The sequence below is a fragment of the Equus caballus genome, chromosome 10, assembly GCF_041296265.1.
Source record: "Equus caballus isolate H_3958 breed thoroughbred chromosome 10, TB-T2T, whole genome shotgun sequence".
Classification (NCBI taxonomy): domain Eukaryota; kingdom Metazoa; phylum Chordata; class Mammalia; order Perissodactyla; family Equidae; genus Equus; species Equus caballus.
Window position 1 is genome coordinate 76,448,656 of NC_091693.1, and position 18,450 is coordinate 76,467,105.

The window sequence follows — 18,450 nt, forward strand, 5'->3', positions numbered from 1 at the left end:
AAATATCTTATAATTCATAATTTTAAAAATAAAAATGACAGCAGATACAATAGATTATAATGTGATTGAAGTTCTTTCTTTCAGTTTAAAACGTTCAACCAGGGACAGGCCCCATGACTGAATGGTTAAGTTTGCGTGCTCTGCTGCAGGCAGTCCAGTGTTTTGTTGGTTCGAATCCTGGGCGTGGACATGGCACCGCTCATCAAGCCACGCTGAGCCACAACTAAAAGGACCCACAACAAAGAATATACCACTATGTACCGGGGGGGGGGGGGGGGTGGCTTTGGGGAGAAAAAGGGGAAAAATAAAATCTTTAAAAAAAAAAGTTCAACCATATTTCTTCCCTATTTTCACATTCTTAGTTTCTTCAGTCTAATTTCTCACCAGAATTTTGTGATTTGTGATAGTTCTAAAAATATATATACTTTCCTCTCAGGTTTTGTTCACAACAGAAATTTCAATTCTGTAATCTATTTCCCATTCTGAATCTATAATTGAAGTTAAATGGATTAAATGATATAAAGCTTCCATCAAATTCCTTCCCTTCTTTTTCTGAGACATTTAAAACAGTTTTGTGGTTAGATTTTGTTTGTTAATTTGAGGTATCAAACACTTCCTTTTTCATATATACCTTATACCTTGTTCCCTGAAATATTTACCTTTTAACAAACAAGTGCTGAGTTAAACATTTCAATAGTAACTCTGGAATAATCCAGCACATGTTTAACATTTGTAATTACGGAGTATCGTTGGAAACTATCAAAAAATTTGTTTAATTTTCATCTTCCCTCTGGCCCTCCCTCGTCTGGAGGACCTGCAGCAATTTATAATTAAAGAGTGTGAGAACTATAGGTGATGGTTATCTACAACACCAAACATGGCAAACGTGGGAACCAACGTGCCACTTGGCATTTGACCAACCATTTTCAGTCAGCATCATAGCCAAGCTCTGCCTCTAAACTGACGATTCTACATGATAATTAGCTATTATGTATGAGAGAAAAGAGCCAAAGAAGCTATAACCTATTATGAGTCACACCAAGTTAGCAAAAAATTTCAGTGTGGGAATCTATTCATATAAAAGTACTTTAACCTTGTAAGAAAAAAAGAATGCTTCTGATAGAAAAAATTGTAGTTAGCTAGTTCAAGAAATGTACAGCTTTTTTTGGTTTACAGCAGCACCTTGATTTTGGAAATAAATCGTTAAAACAAAAAATTCACTCGCAATTTGTCATGAATCAGTCTAAAACAGTGCTAAGCCCATAGCTTGTGGTGACAAGATGACCTGATGACTGGTTCAGGTGTTCAGACAAGATTTTGTTTTTCATGTAAAAAATATTTTTAACCCTCCTCTCGATTCGTGACTAAATGCAAGAAGACCTTTAAAAAGCAGGCACTGGTTTTAAAAGCTGCTTGACTTTAAGGCTGCAAATGCTTTCAAGAATTAGAAACATGAATGTCTTAAGATTTTCCAAAAATCCTAGGACTTCTGGGGAATTTCCAATACAGTATTTATAAGACATAAACTGTTGCCTCTGGAAAAGTGTTCACAAAACTTGGATAATCAATAAAAATGTGCTCTGGGGTGAAATGATATGTCAAGCAAAAATGATCTAAGTGAAATTAGATGAGAAATTTGCGAGAAAAGGATGTCTGAGAAATTCTTGCCACAGTAAATCAGATTTGATCTTGTGTTCATCCTTATATACTACACATTTTTAAAAGATGGTGCTTTAAACAAGTCTTGTGCCCTTTCTTGTTATTTTTAGTATCTCCCCAACCATAAATACAACCATATGTCAGGGCAACGCTGTATTGACGGTTTGGACACGGTATACTTACTTTTATTTTTTACCATTCATTTCCATTTATAGCAAGTAACATGCATTTTCCATCAATGATCAGATTTTGCATATTTTTAGTAGTTTGTGGGCTAGAGGTTTGAGGAGTAGAATACTTTTCCTCTCACGCTTTTCAATGCCCATAATTTCAAACATCAATTTTTTTAGTCTATCTAGGAATACTTTTTTTTTTTTTGATTTATGGTTCTAGATATTTTTGAAGTTGGATGAAGCAGGTAAGGTGAAACTGACTACTTGGAAAAGTGTTCGTTGTTTATTCACTGTGTGACCTTGAACAAGATACACAACCTCTGAGCCTCAGTCCCACAAATGTAAGCAAAAATAGAAATATACTCCTGCAAAGTTCTGTGATAATTAAATGAGATATGAGAAAAGTGCAGAAGCCATGCAGTAAGTCCTTGATCAATGGGAGGCATTAACCAATGGTTACAATTTCTCTCAAGGGAAATGGACAAAATGAAAGGTAGCGTTGCTAGGAAAAAAAATCCAGTACAGTCGAAACTTGAGTGTCAAAACATTACGTCTGTGTTTTCTACTTCTATAAAAATTGTAATAAGTAACACAATGATATGTCAATTTGTTTAATACACAAGGCTATTGGAAAACAAAGCCAAGTGTCTTACACCATATGCAATGTTGTACACAAGGACTAGAAAATAATAGCATAAATATGAAAAGAAAACAAGGTAAGAAGCACTGTAAATAAACTCAGTTTCTACAGTGGATAGGTACAGATAGTAAGCCATCTTCAGAACCCCAAGAATTTGATGAATAAATATCAACCTGTAAGGATAAGGGTCAGAATATGTCCCCACCATAAAGCAGCTAGAAGGAGTATCATTGACATAGAAAGGAAAAGAACAGAGAAAGGAGACAGAATGAATTTCCAGTTTGGAAGTCTTTCACGGCTCCCTTTGTCTTTATGGAAATAATGACAGCAATCTTTCAGCACGCCTCTAAGTCATTACATCAGCCGGACTGGGCTCTTTTGCAGACTCATTGCCCTTCGTAACTCTCTGAGCCATAGCTCTTCTAGACTTTTTCCAGTACCTCCAAAGCTCTCAGTTTCTTCCCACCTGTAGTCCTTGCACAAATGGTTCCCTCTGCCTGAGTCACATTCCCCTTTCTCTTTCATCTAGCTAGCTCCTACTTGTCCTTCAATTCTCTATGAAATCTTGCTTCCTCCTTGAAGCTTTCTCTGATTTCCTGGGCTGCTGGTTTTATACTCCATGGCACCTCACTCTCTTCTTATCACAACATGGACTAAATGGTTCAGTGTTTGACTTCCCTAACATACTGTACTCACTATGAACACAGGAGCCTTTGCTCTGCTGTATCCTCAGTGCTTAATTTTGTCTGGCATAGTAATAATAGCAATACCCATCAATTACTCACTGCTAATTAATGAATGCAGCTGTAGCAGATTCAATTCTCCGGTTCTATGTCAGATATATCCCCATCAGGGAAATAGATACTGAAGTTGAAACTAGCCATTCGCATTATCAAATTTTTCTCCCTTTTCTATGCTCATCAAAGGACCTCTTTAGTATATTTATTTACCCTTTTCTGCACAACAAACCTGAGAGATAATTACTAGTATCTTCACTTTACAGATGGGTAAACCCAGGTTGAGTAATTTAACCAAAGTCAGTAGCAGTAAGTGGCCCAGTCAAGATGTGCAACCATGTTCACATTCTCTTAACTCATCTGCTCTCCCAAATGGCCTTGTTGTGGAAGGGACTAGGCTGATCAGAGAATGTGAGGCTCTGGTCCAATATTTAGATCTATTTCTAATTATAAATGTATACAGTGGTTCCCTAGTTTTTATATCTGCTTTATATTTGGAGAAAACATTAGACCTACCTTCCAGAAATAGATCAGCTCTGGAAACTGACATTTGAACTCCAAAAATTTAGAACCATTTCCCAGCCTACAGCGATTTCCCACTAAGAAAATCCTGTGGTGAGACACTCTCTCTGGATAGTCAAGGCCAACTCCAGGGAAAGGCCTTACATCCCTCTAGCAGCAGCTGCTGCAGATTCTTCTTCCTCTTCTCCTTCCTTTCTTCCTTTCTTTCTTCCTCTCTTCCTTACCTTCTTCTGCTGCTGCTGCTGATCCTTCTTCCTCTTCCTTCTCTTCTCTTCCTCCTCCTTCTGATTCCACTTCTTCCATTTCTTTTCCTTCTCCTTTAATTATAAAACAACACCGTCTCATCACAAAAATACAAAGGCAGAGGTATGTAAAAAAATGAAGCCCCCTTCCTACCCACTCTTTAAAGGTAACAATTATACACAGATATACCTACTGCTTGTGAATTGTTTCATTTATTCTTTTTTTTTTTTTTTTGAGGAAGATTAGCCGTGAGCTAACATCTGCTGCCAATCCTCCTCTTTTTGCTGAGGAAGACTGGTCCTGAGCTAACATCCATGCCCATCTTCCTCTACTTTAGATGTGGGACGCCTACCACAGCATGGCTTGCCAAGCGGTGCCGTGTCCACACCCAGGATCCGAACCAGCAAACCCCGGGCCGCTGAAGTGGAACATGGGCACTTAACTGCTGCGCCACCAGGCCGGCCCCTATTTATTCTTTATAATAAACTTCCATGTCAAAATATATGGACCTACCTCATTTTTAAAGGCTATATAATATTCTACAGAATGAATATTCTGTACTACATTTAAATTATCCCTCTATTGTTGAACATTTTTGTTTTCCCCAATATGTCATTATTACAAATAATACTGCAATACTTGTACACATATCCTAGCAGTGTATTTAAAACTAAAAGAAGAGGGGCCAGCCCCATGGCCAAGTGGTTAAGTTCGTGTGTTCCACTTTGGTGGCCTGGGGTTTGCTGATTTGGATCCTGGGCACGGACCTAGAACCGCTCATCAAGCCATGCTGAGGTGGCATCCCACACAGAAGAACTAGAAGAACCTGCAACTAGGATACACAGCTATGTACTAGGGGTTTTGGGGAGGAAAAAAAAACCTAAAAGAAGAGACTTTAGTTAGCAGAATACCCTTTTTTCCCTATGTGACATATCTCAAATACTTCACTCTGCTGTATAATCAGCTTTGGGTTCCTAATATGATTGACATTATGTTTGGCTCATGATATAAAAAGTCCTAATCATAATGACAATTCTTGGTTCAGTATAATATGAGGTATTATCTTACACAACCTTTAAGAATTTTGCCAAGGGAAGATCAAGAGCTCTGCTAGAGACCTCTATTTCCTCTGCACTCAGCAATTCCTTTTCACTTTCTGCCTAGCTGGCTGCTTGATACAAAGACCTGTAATTAAAAGGCAAGATAAATTTCAATATGGCACACTGTATCACCAAGATCAAGGAGTAGCATAGATTGGCTAACTTCTATGTGATTCTTTCCTAATAAACATTAGTTGTTCACACTGTAAAGAGAGGATATATCTTTTCCAAATAATATTTAACAAAATTATAAAACTAATGAATATTTACTAGAGAAAATTTGAAAGAAATTTTAAAATTAACAAAAAAGGAACAAAAAAACTCCTTTAATTTCAACATCCAAAGAAAGAATGACTAAATATAGAGGTTTTATTTCAATATTTTTGAATCTATGAATAGATTTGCCTTTATTTTGAAAATATTAGTGATAGTATTTATATGAAAATCTACATCCTTCAATTTTTCTCAGATATAACCTTAAAACCTACACATTTTTGTGTTAACAGAATCTTTTAAATGTCACTGAGCATTTGAGCCATTATTTATCTAATCATTCCTCTATTGTTGAACATTTAGTTTGTTTTCAATTTTTTGCTATTGTAACTACCATTTCATGAACAACTTTGTTCATTTTTTTAAAAATTTAAGATTTGTTTCTTTAGGATAAATTCTAAGAACTAGAATCAAAGGTTTGAACATTTTAATGACTTTTTGAACTAGTGAGAATTACATTTGGTACAATTTTATTGCTGTTTCAATAGGTGAAAACTCTCATTTTTATTTTAATTTACATTTCTTTAATTAATAGTGACGTTAATAGTGTATATATCTACATATATTTCTATAGATATGCTTATGGTATTTTTTTACTTTTGCCTTTTTCTTTTTTGTGGTCTTGGTGTTTTTAAGAACTCTTTTTATAATAAAAAGTTATAATAAAAAGTCAGCTTGTCTTTTTTGCTATGGCTCTTTTTCTAGCTTATTATGTGATTCTGAACTTTCAAATATTCATAGATTTTTGGTATGAAATTTCTTAGACTTTGTGCAGTAAAAAACTTTTGATCTTTACTTTCAAGATTAGAAATTTTTCACCTAGAGATTTGATAGTCACCCACAACTGTCTTCTGGCTGTTCATTTTATGCTTCTATTTTATTACTCTTGTATTTCTGGAAGAGAATGTATTTTAAGGCATATATTGAGTTTTTTCTGAATAGTTGACCGATCGATGGCCTCAACAGGATTTTCTTTTTAGTAACAGTTTTTTGTTAAGATGAAAACTATGGTTAGTCTCATGGTAAAATATTCTGCATACCAGGACAACAAATCAAAAGATGAGTAACATAGTTACTAAGTCCTCAGGCACCAAGAACCTGGGAAGGGGTGCAGCCAGTGTGTATACAGGGAGATCCCCACCTGGGGAGGGAGCTGTGCAGCGAGGTGAGGACAGGGTGTGTTCCATAAATAGGTCAGCTGTGGGATGGCAATAGTCAGCTCTGAAACAGCGGCGCTGGGAGCCAGCCTCTGCTGCCAACTGAGGGAGTTGAACAGATGCCGCAGTTTGCAAACCACGTTCCATGGAGCCAGTTCAGGGGCTCTCCCAGGAAGGGGCGAAGAACTAAGAGGAGTTTGTAGCACTCTCCTCTCTCTTTCTCCAGAAAAACACTCTGCCTTTTTTCCTTGTTTCCATGTGAGATTTTATTTGAAGAAATGATTCCAGCGCTTTGTTAAAATAACTTTTTATTATAAAAATTTTCAGAAATACATGAAAGTCGCAAGACTAATATAAAGAATTCCCATACTTTATCCATGATGATTTTGTCTTTTTTGTTTCATCTTTCTCTCCTCCACGCTTTGCTTTTTAATCTCAAATATTTTAAAACAGATCCCACCATTTGGTCATTTCACCTGTAAATAATTTAGCATGTTTCACTGAGAAAGACACTTTCTTTTTCAAAATAAAATTATCATGCCTTTATCCCATATAGCAAAATGCACAATAATGCCTTCATATCAACTAATACTCAGTCCATATTCAGATTTTCCTGATAGCTCAGGGGGTCTTTTTACAATAGATTCCTTTGCATTTGAGACCAAACAAAGTCCCTACGTTGCGTTGTGTTGTGTCTCTTAAGTCTTTTAACTGTCTCTTCCCAACTTTCTACGACATTGAATTTTTTGGCCAACATAATTTTTTAAATTGTCCATCTGTTTCTCATTGATTTGTAATGTTTCCTATATATATTATAGTTTATATAGGACAGAGTCAGTAGTGGTCCACCAAATCTGTTTTACTGAACTGTGTCTAGTGTTATGTTATAATGGCTTCATTAAAGTTATTTTAATTTTAGAATAGGTTTTATTATCTAGAAGGGCATTTTAGAGTTCAGTCTACTATTTCAAAATCTATTTTTATTAAATGTTCTTACCTATTTCTTCTTCCAGATGTTATCTTAGATCCTTTAACTTTCTAAAAACAAAAAAAAGGTGTCTCTAAATGCAAAGGTTTGGGTTACAGGCTCCCACCAGGCATAAACGACTTACATAAGCCAATAATTTCTGTATTATTTTCCACTTTTCTCTACAGTAAAATTTTCTGAAAATGATTCTAGAAACCAAATCTACTCAATACCTTCATTTTGCTCAAACGTTACTTTGAGGAAAGAAATGATTTGTAGAAAAACACCCGGACATAATGCAAAGGACAAGAAATGCCCTGATGGAGAATGGGATATGTGCGGTTTGAGCAACAGGTGAATTGAATCCAGGGGAAGCGTGAGAAGATGGGAAACTAGAGATAATGATGCTATGAAAAGAAGGCAAGAGTTGAAAACATTTGATTGATTTAGTAATCTTGATCTACAAGGAGCAGAATAGGCAGGAAAGCCAAGGAGTTAAGCTTATACATTTTCATTCATGCTCTAAAAACTTCTTTCCTTTGAGATCCAGCCCCATTGCAGAAGGAATTTAGATGACCAATTATTTTAGTTTTCTGCTCTACCTTGACATGCTGAGTTCACAATTTATTGCTCTGTGTACGTATTGTGAGGATGAAATTTCAAGCTCTGTAACTTGTTTAACTTGTTTGTAAGATGAAGTATGATGGATTTTGACATCTAAGACTGCTTAGGGATAACTGGCTGATTTCTCAACTCAGGGTAGGACACTGTGTATTAAGGTGAAAAGGAAATTAAAAACAAATTAGCTGGATTTTCTGAGGATATTGAAATATGGGCCCCCAAAGTATGGACATCAATAACACAAGTGACCCTCCTTTTATTGGCAAACAACCTGCATGTTGGTCAACTGAATGACCGAGACTAACGCAGGGCATCAGAGCATCAGATAATTTCTAGAGTTGTTTTTACAGCAAAGGATGAGAACTCTCTGGATAGTGCCATATTAGGAAAGCTGGCACCTGTCATTTTAGTCAGTTGCTGACAAAGACTTGTATATTCTCATATTTTAATTTGCCAGATATTGGCACCTCTCAGGTCACAAATATGCTCGTGCAAACATATTCTGCATGGCATGACTGATTATATACCATCTCCACAGGGCACTTTCTGGCCCAGAACCAACCAAACACCTGGAATATGGTACCTCCTGACATCTTGTGGGTGAGGGGAGTAAGGCATAGTCTCTTTTCTTCCTCATTTTAACTTTCATATTTTCTTTTTAACAATGTCATTGATCTTCACTCAGACGTGACTCATTTTGCACTTTAACTATTAACCCGTGGTTTAAGAAATGTCCCTGGATGCCTGGTGGATTGAAGTACATGCCCAGACAGTGGTCACATTGTAGAAGGAACCAAGGAGCCTTCTGGAAAAGAAATTAAGAGTGCTAGCACAGCCCTGAAAATGTCAGGCTCTCTCCCCACTCCATGGTTCTGCATATGTTATTTGCATTGTCTGCAACACATTTCTTCATCTAACTAACCCTTTCCTGTCTTTCAAAACTTATCTTGGATCATCATATTTTTTCTAGATAGCTCTTCCAGTCTAGGTTAAGTACTTCTACCCCATGCTTCTATAGCCATATACTTCTCTCTCTCATAGCCTTTATCACACTGTATTGTAATCATCTATTTTTGGTCTCTACCTTCTCTATTAGACTGTGAACTCATTGACGGCAGGAACTGGGTTATAGTCACCGCTGGTCCCCAGTGCTTCCCATCAGGTGTAGCGCACATAGTAACTTCTCAGGATAATGAATGGAGTTTGGTTTAAGGACAATATCTCAGGAAGAGAAGGAAAGGACAGTGATTCTGAGTGAAGCAATGTGTCTGCCATTCAGACAATCTTTAGACCCAGTTTCCATGGATTCATGCCTTTGTCCTAGAGAGAAGGGTTGAGGAATAAAAACTGAGAGGAACATTTCACTAAAACTCCTGGAAGATGCTAGGAGCTCACGGCAGCACTGGTTTAAGAGACTCATAACTGAATATAAACATTCTTTCCACTCTTCTGATCACTAGCAGTAGCAAGGACAGTTTCTAAGGATCAGAATCCTTGGCAGCCAGTGACCAAAGTGATCCAAGCGGAAGAGATAGCAAACGTTGCCAGCACCCTAGTACCAGATAGTTCTGTGTCTGAGCACATGGGAGACAAAATTGTAACTGTTTTCTAGTCATTGCCCTTGTTCTTTGTCTCTTGGCTTCTACCCTTTTCCTGCCTTCTCTGGTATTAATCGAGCCCTTTATATGACTCCATTTTCTCTCTTCTCTTAGCATATCAATTATATTTCTTAAAATTTTTTTTAGTGACTACCCTAGAGTTTGCAATATACGTTTTCAGCAAATCTAAGAACATCTTCAAATAACACTATAAGGTTTCATGGGTAGTGCAGTTACCTTATAACAGAGTGTTCTCAATTCTTCTAACATTGACGCCATTCATCTCATTTATCAATAAACTATAATCTCCCAATACATTGTTGCTATTATTACTTCAAACAAGTAGTTACCTATTAGATTAAGAATAAGAAAAATTAAAAAAATTTATTTTACTTTCATTTATTCTTTCTCTAACCTTCTTCTCTCTTTCTGTAGTACTTGGCATGGGGATATGCTAAATGATAATAACACAAGGTTATAATATAGTTTTGAAGGTAGTGAGGAAGAAGAAAGTTGGGTGGTGGTTTAAGTGCATTAATTCCCTCACCTTTCATAACTGGAAGTTAAAACATAAAGAAACAGGCCTCTATGATTTAAAGTTATAATGGAACCACCAGCAGAATTCAAAACAGAATGTATTTATGGTCATGGCATCCACAGAATGGAATTAGGGTGTTGGGGTCTGTGGATACCCTAGGTTTTGTTGGAGTTTTTTCTATGTACATATATGACCGTAATAATATTTATTATTATTATTTAGCAAAAATTGATAGCTGTTAGAAAATTATATTCAGAAAATATTTATGCATTTGGGAAAAGATTTAGCTACAAATATATTTCATGTCAGTGTTGGTTATTTTGCTGAAATGTCAACAACAGCAATAAGCAGCATTAAAAAACTGGTGAAATAATCTTAAAATCAAATCCCACTCAGCCATCAAAATAGTACAACTGTAATGATATGACAAAATGTTCACAATATACCATGGGAAAAAGCAGGTTAAAAATCAATCTGTCTAGTATACTTCCTTTAAAAAATATAAATGCATTTAAAAAGTGTGAAATAGGGGCCAGCCTGGTGGCACAGTGGTTAAGTGTGCACATTCCGCCTCAGTGGCCCAGGGTTCACCAGCTCAGATCCCGGTTGTGGACATGGCACTGCTTGGCAAGCCATGCTGTGGTAGGCGTCCCATGTGTAAAGTAGAGGAAAATGGGCACGGATGTTAGCTCAGGGCCAGTCTTCCTCAGCAAAAAGAGGAGGATTGGCGGCAGATGTTAGCTCAAGGCTAATCTTCCTTAAAAAAAAAAAAGTATGAAATATTCATAATCTATTTCTGGTATTATCATTTTTTAAAGTTTTGGGCTTTTTTCTCAAAAATTATTTTATAATGACTATATATTGATCCTGTAATAAGAAAAATTGTTACTTTTAAATTGTAACTTTTTATTTTGAAATAATTAAAAACTCAGAAGAGTTGCAAGGATAGTACAATGAATTTTGATAACTCTCATCCTAATTCACCAGTTGTTAACACTTGTCATGTTTCCTCTATCACTTTCTCTGTGTGTATACATATGCACACAAACACATTTATATGGCGTGTTTGTGGGTGTATTTTTTCTGAACCATGTAACAGTAAGTTGACAACATGCCCCTTTACCAATGAATTGTCAGTGTGTGTTTCCTAAGAACAAAAATATTTCTTTTTTTTAAATTTTTTTTATTATTTTATTTTATTTTTTTTTTGAGGAGCATTAGCCCTGAGCTAACTGCTGCCAATCCTCCTCTTTTGGCTGAGGAAGACTGGCCCTGAGCTAACATCCATGCCTATCTTCCTCTACTTTATATGTGGGAGCCTACTGCAGCATGGCATGCCAAGCAGTGCCATGTCTGCACCTGGGATCCGAACCAGCAAACCCCAGGCCACTGAAGCAGAACGAGCGAACTTAACTGCTGCGCCACTGGGCTGGCCCCCCTTTTTTTTTTTTTTTTTTGGTGGTAGATTAGCCCTGAGCTAACTGCTGCCAATCCTCCTCTTTTTGCTGAGGAAGCCTGCCCTGAGCTAACATCCGTGCCCATCTTCCTCTACCTCATAGGTGGGACATCTACCACAGCATGGCGTGCCAAGCGGTGCCATGTCCGCACCTGGGATCCGAACCGGCGAACCCCGGGCCGCCAAGAATCGGAATGTGTGAACTTAACCATTGTGCCACTGGGCTGGCCCCAAATATTTCTTACATAGTAACAGTATCACATTATATCAAGGAGCATATGTTATCAGCATAATTTATCATCAGTGCTGTTAACCTTGATCACCTGGTTAATGTAGCGTCTGCTGGGTCTTTCCTCTGTAAAGTTACTATTTTTCCCTTTCCAAGCTCTGTTCTTTGGAGGTGAGTCATTAAGTCCAGCTCACACTCAAGGAGAGAGGGGATTAATTTCCTTCTCCTAGAGGAGAATATCTACATATACTGTTTGTAATTCTTCTATAAGGAGGATTTGTCTACTCCCTCCTTTATTTATTCATTCAATTATTTATTTGTATCAGTATGAACTCATGGATTTGTTTTGTACATTGGATTATAATCCAGTACCATAGTGCTTATTGTGTTGCCCAAATTGTTCCAGGGTTGGCCAATGGGAGATCTTTCAGATTGGCTCCCTTGTGTCTTACATGCCTCTATCCTTTCGTTTATTGAGCATTCATTTACTTTCTTATACTAAAAGATGCTCCAGGCTCATCTTGTATTTTCTCTGCCCCAGTCCTAGAAAAGCTATTTCTCTTTTTATTGAGAATGGTATTAGAAACCAAGAAGCTGGTGCAGGTATTCTGGTTGCAATTGGGGTATCTTTGCTTCTAGTAAGCGTGCTGGAGAATACATGTAGGTATATTAACCACTGTGTACACATACATCTAGAATCATCTATCTGTCTATCATCTATTTATTTATAAAACTAAGCAAGAGTTCATACTGATGTCTCAACTCACTCAGTATCACATGGTTCAGTCTAGAGTTCTCCACTTGACTGTAATTTCTTCCCCTGACAGTTAAGAAATCTGGTTGCCATAATCTAATATTAATTTGCCTATTTGTTCATCCCTAGTGTAGACATAAAATACTTTCAGAAGTGTTAAACCATACTCCAGTGGGAAACAAATTTACAAACTAAAGCACAATCTTAATGCACAGTTCTTTTGTCTTTAGCCTTACAGTTTCCCGTCCAAATACTGTTTTCCAAAGTTACTTGGGTCAGCTCTTTTTTCTGCACCTCCTTCAGAGAAGTTATGTCCTACATTTGTAATACAGTTAGATTCATTGTCACAGTCTGAATTTGATAATCAAATTGTCCCAATTTTGGCCTGTGGTTACTCCATCAAGCTGGCTTCTTTGTCTTTCTTATACATCCCTATCACTTTCTGAGCAGTTCCTTACTTTCTGGCATCACAAGATGGTCAGGGCTCATATTTAGCTCTGCCTAGCCCAGCCCCAGACTCAGTCAGTTCTTTAAGGAGTCCTGGGGATATCACTGCTTTAGGCTCTTTTTAGTGGATAGATTTAGGAAAGACATATGTGTCTATAAAAGCACATGGACCATGTGTATGTGTGTGTGTGTGTGTATCTAACAGTTATTTTGAATTTAAAATCATAAAGAGGGAACCACAGGAATTAGCCGCTCATGCTTGGGAATGTGACACCGTCTCCTTCACAAACGTCTCCTTCCTTATTGTTTTCTAGGGAAACATGTTTTCCCTCCAGAACTACTATTCAGAATAAATTATTAATTTTTTCTTTCCAATCCTTTTTTACTGATAGTTCTGAAATAGTATTGTTATTTACATTTTGTCCTTAAAAATAAGTTCTCACAGCATTGCATGGAAAAATGCATTCAATTAATAAACGTAAAAACAAAATTTTGGAACATGTATAATTTAGAGAATTTTATACACTAAAATCACAAAATGTGATACCTGAAGGAATATTACCCCAAATAGATACTCCAATTTTACAACTGAGGTTTCCAGACAATTTTGGTATTCCACGTCAATTTCAAATGGCCTCATCAACGACTTTCTTCCAAAGCAGAGACACTATTTGTAAATGACAAATAGAAGATTTGGGAGAGGGGGGAAATAGTCTCACTCTCACTTTTTATCTCATAGCCATTTGAACTAGGCAGTTGGTGATGCTGATCTTGAAAACCCAATAAAATTCTGAAACTGCTATTTGGGGTAAATTTTTCATTGTCAATTTGAAAACAGAAGACTTTTTTTATAGCAGTAACATTGGTTTATAACATTATATAAATTTCAGGTGTACATCATTATATTTTGATTTCTGTGTAGATTACATCATGTTCGCCACCCAAAGACTAATTCCAATCCATCCCCATGCACATGTGCCTAATCATTCCTTTTGCCCTCCTCCCCCCCGCCCCCCTTCCCCTCTGGTAACGGCCAATCTAATCTTTGTTTCTATGTGTTTGTTCTCTGTTTCTATGTGATTGTCATTATTTTTATCTTCTACTTATGAGTGAGATCATATGGTATTTGACTTTCTCCCTCTGACTTATTTCACTTAGCATAATACCTTCAAGGTCCACCCATGTTGTGAAGACACATTCTAATATCAGAACTCTGTCATTTCACTATGGAGTAAATATTTAAAACTTGCCTCTGTTTAATGACTTACATGATTAGATTCTGGTAGAAACATAATTAAATTTCAACCTGGCTTTGTAATATAAAATTAAAATAATCATTGAGAAACTTACATTATTTTCTTTTCTATCATAAAAATTTAAGTTGGACACTAAACATAATATGAAAACTGCACAACTATCTGGTGACTCTTCAACTTCCCAGACATTTTGAATAAGGTGAAAATTTGGAATGGATATTAATATTGGTTTGTGATGATTATAGACAATAATAGAACAACACTGCAACTGGATATACATAGACAATTTTATGAGATAATTTTTGTTTTAAAATTATTTTTAATATTTTTACTGTGACTATAATGATTCTGATTTGACGAGGGGGAAGATCCCTCAGACCATTTGGAAATTTGCAATTGTTCTTTAAACATTTCTTTTCCTTGATAGGTAATCTTATCTAAGAAACATTTCTAATCTTATGTAAGAAACATACATCAGGGCCGGCCCGGTGGCGCAGCGGTTAAGTTCGCACTTTCCGCTTCTCGGCGGCCCGGGGTTCGCCGGTTTGGATCCCGGGTGCAGACATGGCGCCGCTTGGCACGCCATGCTGTGGTAGGCGTCCCACATATAAAGTAGAGGAAGATGGGCACGGATGTTAGCTCAGGGCCAGTCTTCCTCAGCAAAAAGAGGAGGACTGGCAGTAGTTAGCTCAGGGCTAATCTTCCTCAAAAAATAAATAAAAATAAAATAAATAAAAAAAGAAACATACATCATCTGTGACTTGTCAAATCAATCATTGTTAATAAGCAAAAAGTATCCTCTAGGACTTAAGATGTTATATAGAAGCTGTTTATCTAAGATATATTAGGAATATCCACTTTCTATCAAATTGTTCCATTAAGCTAAAAGAGGGATAAATCAATGACATACCAAGAAAGTTCTCAGGTTTATTTGTTTTCGTTTTAAGCAAAGGTTACAATTTTTACATAACATTTTAGCTTTACTATAGGAAAAAGAAAAGATAATGAGAAAAAGTTTACGAATCTCTCAGGCCCTTTTATAAAATATTGCAACTGAAAGCAGCCGTCTTTTACGTGTACAACCATCAACTCTGAGTACAACATGAATTACACCTAGGGAGTGGAATTTACCTAGATGAGTTCTGGCTGTTTTTTTTTTAAAAAAATATGCAATCATATTATAGAACACTGTGGCTTCCATAATTTGAGTCAATTTAGAAAAGCAAACTCTTGCCTCCATAATACAAGAAAATAGGAGTGATTTTTCCACGTGTCATACAGAATAAACAAAGTTCACAGTCTGACTTCCTTTTATCAAAAGGTAAAATGATTCACTGCTATATTTGCACGGGTTATTTTGATCCTCAGAAGTTCCTAAACACAAAATAAATTAGCATGTACTCACAGCTCTTTGGGTTTCCCAAAGCAACATACTGATACAAAATGTATTAAGTTGGCTGAAGTTCATGGCCAAAGAAAAAGAAATGCAACAATTGAATATAAGATGTTTACCAACTTTATCTTTTCTAATTTTACAACAGATTCAAGCATTAAGACCTGATTGGTTTCTCAAGCCTGTTCATTATGAACATTACTCAATTTTATATTTTCACACCTCTTAGTGCCATCTTTTGTTTGGTGTTTCATTTTGCAATCTATGTGATCATTTCGTCCAACTTTCATTGTTCTTCCCAAGATTTCGTTTTATTATCATAATGAATTTTATTATCTTTAGTAAGTTAAATATATATTTGTTTTTGAGACCAGGCAGATTTCTTTTAGTTTTCATTTACAGTCATCAGCTTTGCCTATGATGAGCCATCCTTAGCTTTTGGGAAGCTTTCAAATATAAAAAAATTCTAAGCTGAGCAAGGTCTTTTTGGTTTTCCATTCATTATTAACTGTCTCTTTCATTAATGCTTTCTTCTTAAAGTTTTTGCATTTATTTTTCCAAAGTTATAATCTGACTTGGAGTTAGCTGTTCTTGACTTCTGTTCCCTTTAGGCATTTTTATATATCTGGGTTCAGAGCTTCGAATATGGGTGGTGGTTCTTTAGGAAATCGAAGGTATGAAGTCAAGTCAAAGGCTTCTCTGGATGACTATGGAAGGTGGACGAAATCGTCTCAGTACATACATCAAACGGAAGCGCAGTCCACTTGCACAGCCGTCAGAGCTGCGTCCTGACTCTCCCTGTTCGCTCAGCCAGCCCCACACCCCGAGAAAGCATCATCTCACCCGCGGACCAACGTGGAGAGAGGGCCCCGACACAGTAAAACAACCCCAACCCTGACACTTGGAGCCCACGGGCGATCCTCGGGAGTTTCTCACTCTCCCTGCTCTGTTTTTTGTTTTTGTTTTTAAACTATCCCTCTTAGACTATATTACATGATTTTGCTTTAGATTTGGGTATGCATAAAATGACATCGCTTTGTTTAATCTCTGCGCAAATATTTGTAATGTTAATATTGTAAGATACTGTCTGCGGTATCTTCAACATCTTTTCTTTGGGCTCTCATTCAGCATTTAAACATGCCCAGGCCCCGCCCGTAAAAACACAAAACTAACAGAACAACAAAAAGTAACCTCTCTCACCTCAGCCTCCTTCCAGCAGCACCCTGGCTCTCCTTTTCCTCCTCTTCACAGCCAAACTTCGTGAAAGCAACTCCTCATACTCTGTTTAAACAAGTCCCATTTACTTTTCCCCACACCGGAATCTTGTTTCTGCTGCATGTTCAAGAGAAAACATTCTCATGTGATCATCGACGACATATACTGTCATAACCAAAGGACAGTTTTCTATCCTGGCTTGATCCTTGGGAAGCAGATGTTACTATCAACAACACCTCCCTCCTTTGGGTTCAGAACTCTGTCCCCCAAATTCTTGGATATCTCAAAGGAATGCAAAACATAAATGTTCAAGATAAGATTAATCATGTTTTCCCCAAATGTGCTCCTTAGCTGGAGTTCTGTAGGTCATGAACGGCATGCCCACTGTCTACTTCATAGATCGATATAATTTTAGTCAATAATATTTACATTCTCACTACTTCACAATGTGTAGATATATTGCTTTTGGGGACTATAAGGATATTTTGTGGAGTAGAATGCAAAAAATAGCGTATTTTTATTAACTACATGAGAGAAAATGTGTACTTTTTTCCCAATCAAATTCCATTTGAGAGGTTGCTGTGGGACCAAAAGTAAAGTTTGAAAATAGAACCTGGAAAGAATGCATGCTACTCCACACACTTGGAAATTAGAGAAAGAAGATGGCTTCTGAGAGTTAAGCCAGTAAAATCCAGTTATTCAAAAAGATTAGTTATCTGTGGGAGTGACCAAAAGATCGCTTAAATTTCAAACTGAAGATATTGGAAACACCCAAAACTCTTAACAAAGCATTCTAGGTGTAATTCCACTGGAATGTTTAGTAAACTGGAACCTAACCAATTGTAAAGTATTTGGAAAGCTCAACCTGAAAAGAGATATTTAGCTAGAAAATAGAAAGTAAAATTACAGAGTCAGATATTGACATGTACATAGTGACAGTCTTGGGGCAGGTATCTCCTCTTTTTCGTAAAGATATGGGTCTCAGACTCTTGGAACCTAGTGCCATTAAATGTTTCAATTACATAACTGATTCTTCTTTCACCCTGGACTATCCAATCATGAATTGACTTTCCCTGGAGACCAGCCTACATGAAAAGAATATAGCTAAGCCACACATTCCTACTGGTTTCAGAATACAAAGAAATACACAAATGGCTTGGCTTTGCAGCTATACCTCAGTGTTTCTTGAGTTAGCTAGCCCAGGCATCTATGATTTCTTAATTTTAAATTCATCTGGGATTTCTAGGGTCAGACTCTAGAAAATGAAGGTGTAATTAGAGTGACGCTACCCCTGTGTAAGGAGACCACTTATACTTGGGAAATCCTTATGTGTTTGTGTAACTGATTAACCTTTAACCAGTGTTTTGCTGCTGAAATTCTACAAACATGTACAATGAAATGCTACTTAATTGACTTTTCCTTTGCCATTTCTATAAGAACGGTGCCTTTAATGTGTAACTTCTATTAGTTTT

The 18,450-nt window shown here is 36.8% G+C and overlaps 1 long non-coding RNA gene across 2 annotated transcripts in view; it reads right to left on the bottom strand.

The window, feature by feature from the left end:
• LOC138915827 (uncharacterized) overlaps positions 1-17,252 on the bottom strand; it is a 21,826-nt gene extending 4,574 nt beyond the window's left edge. For both annotated transcript variants that reach the window (XR_011422152.1, XR_011422153.1), the window contains exons 1-2: positions 16,964-17,252; positions 3,956-4,048 (exon numbers count right to left, since the gene is read on the bottom strand). This is a non-coding gene — a long non-coding RNA (uncharacterized lncRNA). The remainder of the gene's footprint in view (positions 1-3,955; positions 4,049-16,963) is intronic.
• Between the last annotated feature and the right edge of the window lie 1,198 nt (positions 17,253-18,450).